Source organism: Budorcas taxicolor, chromosome X (assembly GCF_023091745.1).
Source record: "Budorcas taxicolor isolate Tak-1 chromosome X, Takin1.1, whole genome shotgun sequence".
In the NCBI taxonomy this organism is placed as follows: domain Eukaryota; kingdom Metazoa; phylum Chordata; class Mammalia; order Artiodactyla; family Bovidae; genus Budorcas; species Budorcas taxicolor.
This window is the reverse complement of record NC_068935.1, coordinates 2,737,813-2,749,715: the sequence shown is the minus strand read 5'-3', so window position 1 is coordinate 2,749,715 and position 11,903 is coordinate 2,737,813. Positions and strand designations below refer to the sequence as shown.

Sequence of the window (11,903 nt, the reverse complement as noted above, 5' to 3'; positions counted from 1 at the left end):
AAGCTGTGGCAGCTGGCTGTTGCTGTTTCCATGGAAGAATGCATCCTGGGACAGTGCTGGTGGTGGTGGTGGTGGTGGTAGTCCTTGTATTTTGCTGCTCTGGCAAAGGGATTCTGAAAGCCATACTGCTGCTGGAAGGAGCGGGTGGCAGAAGCTGCAACTGGTGTTGGCATGGGAGAAGAGGACCAGAGAGAGCAACAGTGGTGACATCATATAATTTCCTTGATGCAGGCAATAGACCCCAGAGTCCACAAGTGTACTTTCCAGGTATCATCTGCATTTTACCCTGAGCTAACTAGGGGTCACCAGCCTCCACACTTCATACACACTGTGATATTGGTAATGCTGTGGATCTCCAAGCTCTGCCAGGGTCTAAAGATTCTGTTATCATCTTCCCAAAGAGTCCTATTCAAGCAAGCCTACTCTCGAAGCTGCATCTTCTGTAGATCATTCTGGTCCTCAGGGGTATCTATACCTTGCTTCAGGATGTTTCTTCTCCACTGCTACCTTCACATTCTCCATGGTATTGGCAGTCACCAGGGTGTGAAGAGACTCATCTTCTCCTGGCAGCATCTGGCTATCTTTAATCCTTACTTTCCCTTCTTTCACAGAGCCTTTCCCCCCAATCAAGATCTTGGCATTATATTCCTTTTTTGTGTTCTTCAAGGTATTCCTTCTGGGCCCACTTAGGAGCCACACAAAGCTGATTTCTGGATATTCATATTGTGGGGTCATTACTTTATTGCTCACATATGTTGCTGGAGGCTTATAATCTGCAAGAGGCTTGAAATCAGGGTTGAGGGAAGCCATTTTGGTGACAATGTTATTTTGCTCCTCCTCAAGCTTCTTGTGGGTGTGGAAGTCACGAGTGTTAAGCCTCTTTCCCCTCATTATTGTAGATGGGCTCTGGGGAAGGGGACATGTCCCCCAGGTTAGGAGGGATGCCCAGATCTCCTGTGTGCAGTTTACAAGTCAGGGCTTCTATCTGCAGTTGCACAATCTAAGCTTTTTCTTGTTCCCAAGTAAGTATGGGGGGGGGTGCGGATAAATGTAGGCATTCCTGGAATCACATTCTTGTGATTGTGTGTTCCATTGTGTCTTGGTTCCTGCAGCTCCTCTTCCACTTCTTACTGGGGAAGTTCAGTGGTGGCTTCTGAACTTTGCCAATCTTCTGGAGAGAGACTGTGGAGCCCACCACTTGGATTGGGCCAAGCCTAGGCAAGAGGTTGTAATTAGTGGAGCTTTAGCCCTTCTGATGGGTGTTGCGATTGGGCTGACCTTTAGGCCAGGTGAGGAAATGGCACTGAAACTGAAGAGCTGGCAGGTGCTGTAGGGTGCACTTCATTTGTTACTGCAGATGCCCATTTAAAATTAATCCCTAATTTCATTTTTTCTTTTTTCAATATAAATTTATTTATTTTAATTGGAGGTTAATTTCTTTACAATATTGTATTGGTTTTTCCATACATCAACATGAATCTGCCACAGGTATACATGTGTTCCCCATCCTGAACCCCCCTCCCTCCTCCCTCCCCATACCATCATTCATCTGTGAATTTGACTTGTCTGCATGTTCAAATTAATGTAATCATGAAGCATATGGTCTGTTGTATATGGCTTCTTTCACTTAGCATAATGTTTCTAAGGTTCATCCATGTTGCAGTTTGAATCAGTACTTCATTTCCTTTCATGACTGTGTAACATTCAACTGGACCCATATAACACATTTGCTTATTCATTCATCAGTTGGTAAATGTGAACATTTTTTCACCTTTTAGCTATTATGATTAATGTTGCTATGAACATTGATATATAAGTTTTTTCATGAACACATGTTTTTTATTTATCTTGGCTATATACCTAGGAGCAAGCTTTCTAAGTTATGTGGTTATGATATGTTTAGCTTTTTGAAAAACTGCAAAATTGTTTTCTCCAGGGGGTTGTACAACTCTACATTGCCACCAACAACTTTATAAGGGTTTCATCTTTGCCAAGATGTGTTAGTGCTTCTCTTTTTGATTGTAACCATCTAAATGGTTGTGAAGAAGTATATCATTGTGATTTGTAGTAGTATTTCCCAAATAATTAATGGCATTGTCTTTTCATGTGCTTATTGGCCATTTGTTTATTTTCTTTTGAGAAATGTCTATTCAAATCCTTTGTCCTTTTTAAAACTGAGTTGTGTTTTATTAGTTGTGAATTTTTTTAAACATATTCTAGATACTAGACTTTTGTTAGACATGTGGTTTGCAAATTTTTTCTCTCATTTTGTCAGTTGTCTTTTTGCTTTACAGTGTTCTTTGAAGCATGAAAGTTTTAAATTTTTTAATTGAGGTTGATTTATGTAAAAGTTTTAAATTTTGGTTAAGCCAAATTTATTTTTCCTTTGTTGCTTGTATTTTAGATGTCATATCTAAGAGTACACTGTTCTATCCAAAGTCACAACAACACATAGGGTTGTTCTAGCAGTTTTCTATTTTCAGGTCTTACATTTAGGTTTTGATCTATTTTAAAGTAAGTTTTGTGTAAGGTATAAAGTGTCAGCACCATTTGTTGAAAAAGATGATTCCTCCCCCACGCCTCCACTGAACTGATTTTAATCAATTGGATTTAAATATGAGGGCTTGGTTTTTAAAATTTTATTCCTTTATGGCTTCCTCCTTTAACCTCATTGTTATTATTTTTGTAGTACAAGTTACATGTTTATACATTATAAGCCCTTCAACATAGTTGTATTAACATAACTATTACTTTATGGATTGTATTTTAATTCAGACATGAAAAGCAAATAATTATGAATGAAAATACATTAATGCTATTTTTATAGTTACCTATGAATATATAACCACCTTCAGCTGTGTTCTATACTTCTTCACATGAATTGGAATTACAATCTGTGTCCTTTAATTTCTGATATTCACTTTAGTTTTCCTGTGGGCTGGGCAGATCTGCTAAGAATGTATTATCTCAGCTTTTATTCATACATTATTCTTTTTTTTTTCATTTCTGATATACAGTTATACTAGGTATAGAATACTTGATTCACAATCCTTTTTTTCTCAGTATGTTTGAATGTGATATTTATAGGTGTGATTCTCTTTTAGTTTATCCTAGTTGAAGCTTGTTTCCTGGATGTGTGAATAAATACAAATGTTTTTCATCAAATTTAGGAATTTTTCAGATATCACTTCTTCAAACATTTTCCTGTCCCTTTGATTTATCTTCTAGAACTCTCATTACTCATAAGCTGACACATAAACATTGTCTTGCATTTCTCTGAGGCTCATTCTTTCTTATTCCTAGTTGTTTCTGATGTTGAACTCCTTTAGTGAATTTTTCATTACAATTATTGTTCATTTCAACTCTAGAACGAAATTTATTAATATTTTCTATATCTTTATTGATATTCTGTATTTGATGAGATGTTGTTCCTATTTTATGAGAAGTATATCTAGCGTTCATAGCTAACACTGTAAAAACTGAAGACTTTCAAGGTAACTATGGAGCTATAGTTGCATCCAGTTTTATCCATTCATGGCAAATAGATGGGGAAACAATGGAAACAGTGAGAGACTTTATTTCCTTGGGCTTCAAAATCACTGCAGATGATGACTGTAGCCATGAAATTAAAAGATGCTAGCTCCTTAGGAGGAAAGCTATGACAAACCTAGAGAACACATTAAAAAGCAGACATTACTTTGCCAACAAAGGTCAGTCTAGTCAAAGCTATGGTTTATCCAGTAGTCATGTATGGATGTCAGAACTGGACTACAAAGAAAGCTGAACACCAAAGAATTGACGCTTTTGAACTGTGGTGTTGGAGAAGATGTTTGAGAGTCCCTTGGACAGCAAGGAGATCAAACCAGTCAATCTTAAAGAAAATAAGTCCTAAATATTCATTGGAAGGACTGATGCTGAAGTTGAAACTCCAATACTTTGGGCATCTGATGTGAAGAGGTGATTCATTGGGAAAGACCCTAATGCTGGGAAAGATTGAAGGCAGGAAGAGAAGGGGACAACAGAGGATGAAATGGTTGGATGGCATCATCAACTCAATGGACATGAGTTTGAGCAAGCTCTGGGAGTAGGTGATGAACAGGGAAACCTGGTGTGCTGCAGTCCATGGAGTCACAAATAGACACAACTTAGAGACTGAACTGAACTGATAGAGCTATATGAGGGGATGAGAAGAGATTAAGTAAAAATATTATAGAACTTGCTTTACTTAGCAAGGTTCAACAGTTTTTCTTCAGTACATTTGCAACTGTTGCATTTGGTTAATTTAAAGAATTTTCAAAAAGCTGATTTCACAATGCTAGTATTTTCATTGTTTTTAGGGAAGAATGGATATACAGACTTCCTTAATCTCACTTTCAGGAGATATCTCATACAGTTTGATATTTGAATGTTGAACTAACTTTGTATTCCAGGGATAGACTTCACTTCATCTTGAGTTATTATCCTATTTCTGCATTAATAATGTGACAATAATATTTGTTGTGTATTTCTGTCTGTATTAATGAAAGATATTTTCTTGTAATTTTGATTTAATGCTTTAGTTATAGTCTAAGGGAAGAGGCAAGGGTCAGCAGTGGCCTGCCACAGGGACAGGGGCTCTGGTTGTAGCAGACCTGGGTGACACAGCATGTGGCATAAGCCCTCTTGGAGGAGGTTGCCATGAGTCCCACCATAGAGCTTCCATTAAGTTCTAGGACCCACAACAGTTTCCCAACCTGGGGATACAGCAAAGGGATTAAGAACCCCCAGCGAATTTGACTTTGGATGTCAGTGGGATTTGACTACAGAACTTCCACAGGACTGGGGAAAAAGAGTCTTGGAGAGCACAAATAAAACCTTGTGCACACCAGGAGCCAGGAGAAAGGAGCAGTGTCCCAAGAGACTGAATCAGGCTTGCCTGTGAGTGTCCAGGTGTCTCAGGTGGAGGCATGGGTCCACAGTTTGGCCTCAGGCCAAATAATAGAGAGGGAACACAGCCCAGCCCATCAACAAAAAAATTGGATTAAAGATTTACAGAGCATGCCCCCCCCCCCCCCATCAAAACAAGACCCAAGTTCCGCCACAGTCATTGTCTCCCATTAGGAAGCTTTCATAAGCCTCTTAACCTTATTCATTAGAGGGCAGACAGAATGAAAACCACAATCACAGAAAACTAATCAAACTGATCACATGGACCACAGCCTTGTCTAACTCAATGAAACTATGAGCAATGCCGTGTAGGGCCACCAAGACGGACAAGTCATGATGGAGAGTTCTGACAAAACATGGTCCACTGGAGAAAGGAATGACAAACCACTTCAGTATTCTTGCCTTGAGAACCCCATGAACAGTATGAAAAGGCAAAAAGATATGACACTGAAAGTTGAATTCCCCAGGTGAGTAGATGTCCAACATGTTACTGGAGATCAGTGGAGAAATAACTCCAGAAAGAATGAAGGGATGGAGCCAAAGTGAAAACAACACCCAGCTGTGGATGTGACTGGTGATGGAAGTAAAGTCCAATGATGTAAAAAACATTACTGCATAGGAACAAGGAATGTTAGGTCCATGAATTGGTAAGTTGGAACTGGTCAAACAGGAAATGGCAAGAGTGAACATCAACATTTTAGGAATCAGTGATGCAAAATGGACTGGAATGGGTGAATTTAACTTAGATGACCATTATATCTACTTCTGTGGGCAAGAATCCCTTAGAAGAAATTGAGTAGCCTTCATAGTCAACAAAAGCATACTTGGCTGCAATCTCAAAACTGACAGAATGATTTCTCTTTGTTTCAAAAGCAAAACATTCACTATCATAGTAATCCAAGTCTATGCCCTAACCAGAAATGCCAAAGAAGCTGAAGCTGAATGGTTCTATGAAGAACTACAAGACCTTCTAGAACTAACATCAAAAAAAGATGTCCTTTTCATCATAAGGAATTGAAATGCAAAATTGGGAAGTCAAGAGTTACCTAGAGTAACAGACAAGTTTTGCCTTGGTGTACAAAACGAGGCAGGGCAAAGGCTGACAGAGATTTGCCAAGAGAAGACACTGGTCATAGCAAGCACCCTCTTCCAACAACACAAGAGACAACTCCACACATGGACATCACCAGGTGGTCAATATCAAAATCAGATTGATTATATTCTTTGCAGCCAAAGATAGAGAAGCTCTATGCACTCAGCAAAAACAAGGCTGGGGGGGGGGGACTATAGCTCAGATCATGAACTCCTTATTGTAAAATTCAGAGTTAAATTGAAGAAAGTACAGAAAACCACTAGACCATTCAGGTATGACCTATATCAAATGCCTTAAGTTTATACAGTGAAAGTGATAAATATATTCAAGGGATTAGATCTGATAGAGTGCCTGAAGAACTATGGATGGAGGTTTATGACATGGTACAGGAGGCAGGGATCAAGATCACCCCCAAGAAAAACAAATACAAAAAGGCAAAATGGTTGTCTGAGGAGGCCTTGCGAATACCTTAGAAAAGAAGAGAAGTTAAAGGCAAAGGAGAAAAGGAATGATATACCCATCTGAATACAGAGTTCCAAAGAATAGCAAGGAGATATAAGAAAGCCTTCCTCAACGATCATGAAAAGAAATATAGGAAAACAATAAAATGGAAAAGACTAGAGATCACTTCAAGAAAATTAGAGATACCCAGGGAACATTTCATGCAAAGATGGGCACAATAAAGGACAGAAACTGTATGGACTTAACAGAAGCATAAAATATTAAGAAAGGGTGGCAAGAATACACAGAAGATCTATGCAAAAAAAAAAAAAAAAAAAAAAAAAAAACCTTAATGATCCAGATAACCACAGTTGTGTGATCACTCACCTAGAGTCAGACATCCTTGAGTGTAAGTGGGCCTTATGAAGCATCACTACAAACAAAGTTAGTGGAGGTGACAGAATTCCAGTTGAGCTATTTTGAGTCCTAAAATATGATGCTATGAAAGTCCTGCACTCAATATGCCAGAAAATTTGGAAAACTCAGCAGTGTCCACAAGACTGGAAAAGGTCAATTTTCATTCCAATCCCAAAGAAAGGCAATGCCAAAGAATGTCCAGACTAGTGCACAATTGCACTCATCTCACATTCTAGCAAAGTAATGCTCAAAACTCCCCAAGCAAGAATTCAACAGTACATAAACTGAGAACTTCCAGATGTTCAAGCTGAATTTTATAAAGACAGAAGAACTAGAGATCAAATTGCCAACATCTGTTTGTTCATAGATGAAGCAAGAGAATTTCAGAAAAACGTCTGCTTTATTGAATAAGTCAAAGCCTTTGACTGTGTGGATCACTACAAACTGTGGAAAATTCTTAAAGGGATGGGAATACTGGGCCACCTTATCTTCCTCCTGATAAATTTGTATGCAGGTCAAGAAACAACAGTTAGAACCGGACATGGAACAACCGACTGGTTACAAATTGGGAAAGGATTACAGCAACGTTGTGTATTGCCACCCTGTTTATTTAACTAAGATCATGGCATCCTGTCCCATCACTTCTTTGCAAGTAGATGGGGAAACAGTGGAAAGAGTGACAGATTTATTTTCTTGTCTCCAAAACCACTGTAACCATGGTGACTGCAAAAATGAAACTAAAAGACACTTGCTCCTTGGAAGAAAAGCTATGACAAATCTAGAGATCATATTAAAAAGCAGAGACATTACTTTGCCAACAAAGTCAAAGCTATGTTTTCTCCATTTGTCATGTATGGATGTGAGCGTTGGACCGTAAAGAAAGCTGAATGCCAAAGAATTGATAATTTTGAACTGTGGTGTTGGAGAAGACTCTTGAGAGTCCCTTGGACTGCAAGGAGATCCAGCCAGTCCATTCTAAAGGAAATCAGTCCTGAATACTCATTGGAAGTTCTGATGCTGAAGGTGAAACTCCAATACTTTGGCCACCTGATGTGAAAAACTGACTCCTTGCAAAAACCCTGATGCTGGGAAAGATTGAAGGCAGGAGGAGAAGAGGACGACAGAGGATGAGATGGTTGATGGCTTCACCAATCCGATGGACATGAGTTTGAGCAAGCTTTGGCATTGGACAAGGAAGCCTGGTGTGCTGTAGTCCACGGGGTCGCAAAGTGTCAGACATGACTGAGGGACTGAACTGAACTGTTGTCTGCATGAAAGCAGTTTTAGATCTTTGCTCTCTTGTGTGGTGCAGAACTTTTTTAGAGGAGATACTACTATCTTTTCAAGGATGGGTATACTTCATTAGTGAGGCCTCCTCTGTCTAAAGTTTTCTTTATTGGAAAATGTGAGATAATAGTAAATACATGCATTGGTCTAGACCTCTGGTACCTGAAGTAGAACTGCCAAAACCCTTGTAATACCCTAAGTTTTAAAAGCACTAGGGGCATCTTTTGTTCTAATACTTTGGTCTTTGACTCTCACTCTTAACACAGAGTTCCTAAATCCCTTTGAATTCCCTGGGTGATAGTAGTGCTTTTATCATTTATTATATAATGAACTGTTAGATGTAAGTGAATGTTTCCCTGAGTTCTGTGAGCTTTTCTAGCTAATAATTAAATCTGAATAAAAGGAGATCATGGGAACCTCTGACTTGAAACCAAATTAGACAGAAGTTATAGATATCATGGAGACCTACTACTTGTCATTGGCATCTGAAGTGGTGTGCAGTCTCACAGGATTGAACTCTCAGCCTATGGTATCTGACACTGTCTTTGGGTAGATAGTATCAGAATGTAGTTAAATCATAGAATATTCAACTGATGTCACAGAGAATTGCTCGCTGTGGGAATGAAACCCACACATCAGATATCAGAAGCATTGTTTGATAGTAGTGTGAGAATAAATGAGAAACACACATGAGAAATGAATATTTTTTAATGCAGAAATCTTTTTAACTATAAATTTAAATCATCAATTTATCTGTCTCTTCTTGACTGTCATGTGGCAGTTATCTTTCACCAATTTGTACATTTCTTATCATTTTGTCAAATTTACAGGTTAATGTTATTTGTCTTTTTTTGTGGACCTGTTTGGGTAGAGAATTATCAATTTTATTAATATGGTGAAATAGTCCACTTTTGTTTTCATTATTTTGTCCATTCATTCTTCTTTTCAGTTTCACAAATTTCTCCTCATCATTATCACTTCCCTTGCTGCCGGGAGCCAGCATGAGGAATTCCACCCGTGACAAGGTCATGTGGCAAGAGCTCTAATGGCAAGGCTAATCAGACCTCAGGTTTTCCCTCTGGAATTTCCTGAGCATCCCCCCCCCCCCCCCCAAATAAGAATCTGCCAGCCTTTGTACTCTGTTTTTCCACTTTTCTGATATTCTCTGGAAAAAAGTCAACTCAGGGCTTTAGTCTTCTGCATTTGAAAGGGATGTTTCAATTAAACCCCCTCTGATTGCTCTCTAGCTTGCCTAACAGGTTCCCTGGACCTCTTACAGCTTGTGAATTGTTTACAGCCCCCCAACTGCAAGACGCACAAAGCTTAAAAGCATCTTAAAGATACAGAGCCTTTTCTAAAGAGTTAAAAATCATATTGGCGATGGGTTTTCACTGTTGACTCAATGACTGCTGCCAGGCCTCCGTATTCTTTATCTTTTAGGCATCTGGGAGGATTTTAATCAATGTAAACGGGATATGGAAAAAGATATATAATAGTTTTGATGTTAACAACACTAGACTTTTGAGTTAATTACTTTTCTCTTTGTTATATATCACTGCACTCCTCTTGTGTCCTTGCTATGTAAGAATGTAACTTTATTTAGTGCTTTTGGAGAGTGGCACCAGACTTTGGGAAGATCAACACAAATAAGTCTTCTGGTTGAAAAACCCTTATCAGAAAAAAGGCTGTAAAATGTTAATTGGCCCTTTTTGGTCAGATGATGATGTAAATCACCTAAGACTTGTGTATACAGTTAGGTATTGCAGAGAGAAAAGCCTGGTTTTGATAAGAGTCTGGACTGCTAACGCTGCATAACTTTGTGTTACCCATTGATCTCCATGTTTTATCAAAAGTATTAAAGGCCTTCTAAACAATAGAAGACAGAGCCAGTCGCTGGACTGGTTTCCCCTTTGTCTCTCTCTCTCTCTCCTTTTCTCCCTTTCCCTCCCTCTGCTCTTTACTTTAATTTCAGGCTGAATTTCCATCTGGGGTGCGGAGGCTCACCAAGTCTACTTACTTGCCCTGGCTGTTGAGACCCGTGCGAAAGGGAGCCTGAGGTGACGCACCCTTAGATATTCAAGTGAGCGCCGGTGGCCCAAAGTAGATGGTGCAAATTCCTTGTCTGGAATTTTATTGGTCTTCCGTGTAATCCAGGTTATTCAGCCTTCTTTCTCCACTTAATTTTCCTACTACACTATTTCTTCCTAATGTAATCTTATATTAATAAATAAATAAGTTTTTCCTCGCCGACTCTGTCCACACTTCGAATTCCCTGGATCCACTGGGGCTGGACCCCGGCACCTTGCTTTGTTTCCTTAAGGTTCAAATACTCTTTTTCCTTTGGTTTCTTATGTTGGAAGTTTAGATAATTGATTTTAGACATTCCTTATTTTCTACTACAGATCTTCCTTGACTTATGATGGGATTAAATCCCAATAAACTCATTGTAAATTAGAAACATTGTAAGTAGAAAGTGCGAAATACATTTAATGTACCTAAGCTACCAAACATTAGTTCAAGCTAGCCTTCCTTAAACATACTCAAAACACTTAAATTGACCTACAGTTGGGTGAAATCTTTTAGCACAAAGGCTATTTTACAATAAATCATTAAATAGCTCTTGTAATCTATTGAATGTTGTACTGCAAGTGAAAAACAAAATGGTTGTACAGATACAGAATGATTGCAAGCAATTTCTAGTTTAATTCCTCTGTGGTTAGGAACACACTTCGTATGATTTCAATTCTCTGAATTTGTTGAGTTTTGTACTATAGAACATACTTTGCTCTATCTTGGTGAATCTTCTATATGCATCTTAGGCAAAACCAATACAATATTGTAAAGTAAAATAATAATAAATGATTAATGGTTAAAAATAAAATAAAATGCTTTAACCATTTGATTAAAAAAATAAAAATTAAAAATTAAACCTTGAAAAAAATCTCTATATTCTAAGATGTAGTGTTTCTAAATGTCAAATTGGTAGATTATGATTTGGGGGATTTTTTTGGTCTTGTTCCATGATTATTGAAAGAAAAGGATTTGTTTCCAACATAACTGTGAACTGTCTTGTTTCACCCTTTTAATTTGATAAAATTTTTCTTCATATATTTTAAAATTCTGTTAGGTGCATATACATTTAGGATTGCTATGCCATCTTGGTGAATCAATCTACTTACCATGAGGTAATGTCTCTCTTCATCCCTGATATTTTTATTGCTCTGAAGTTTACTTGTCTAAGATAGCCATGTTAATTTTCTTTTTGATCAATGCATGTGTGACGTTTATTTTTCTAAATCTGCTCATATTTAAAAGTTTCCTTATAGACAGAATATAGCTGTATCTTTTCTTTACAATATTCTCTTTGCCAATGTCATTAATTTATTTGCTTAAACCATAGTTTGGCAAGCATTTTTTTTAAATAAAGGGACAGACAATAAATATTTAGAGTTTGCAGTTCTTATACCTCTTTCCAAAGTACTTAATTCTACTGTTATTCCATGAAAGTATTCACAAAAATAGGTAAAGGTGTGATCATAGATGTGTTCTAATAAAACTTTATTTACCAAAATAGATAGCAAACAGGTTTATCCTATGGGATGTAGCTTACCAATTCCTGATTTAGAAATTTACACCTAATGTCATTATTTTCTTTTATTAATATGGCTAACATTAAAGCAACAGGATCCTATATGTTTTCTCTTCATTGTATCTGTTCTATATTTCTTTTTTCCCCCTC

General features: G+C 37.8%; 1 pseudogene; it reads right to left on the bottom strand.

The window, feature by feature from the left end:
• Positions 1 to 302: 302 nt before the first annotated feature.
• On the bottom strand, positions 303 to 11,366 carry LOC128070093 (splicing factor 1-like; annotated as a pseudogene).
• Positions 11,367 to 11,903: the final 537 nt, after the last annotated feature.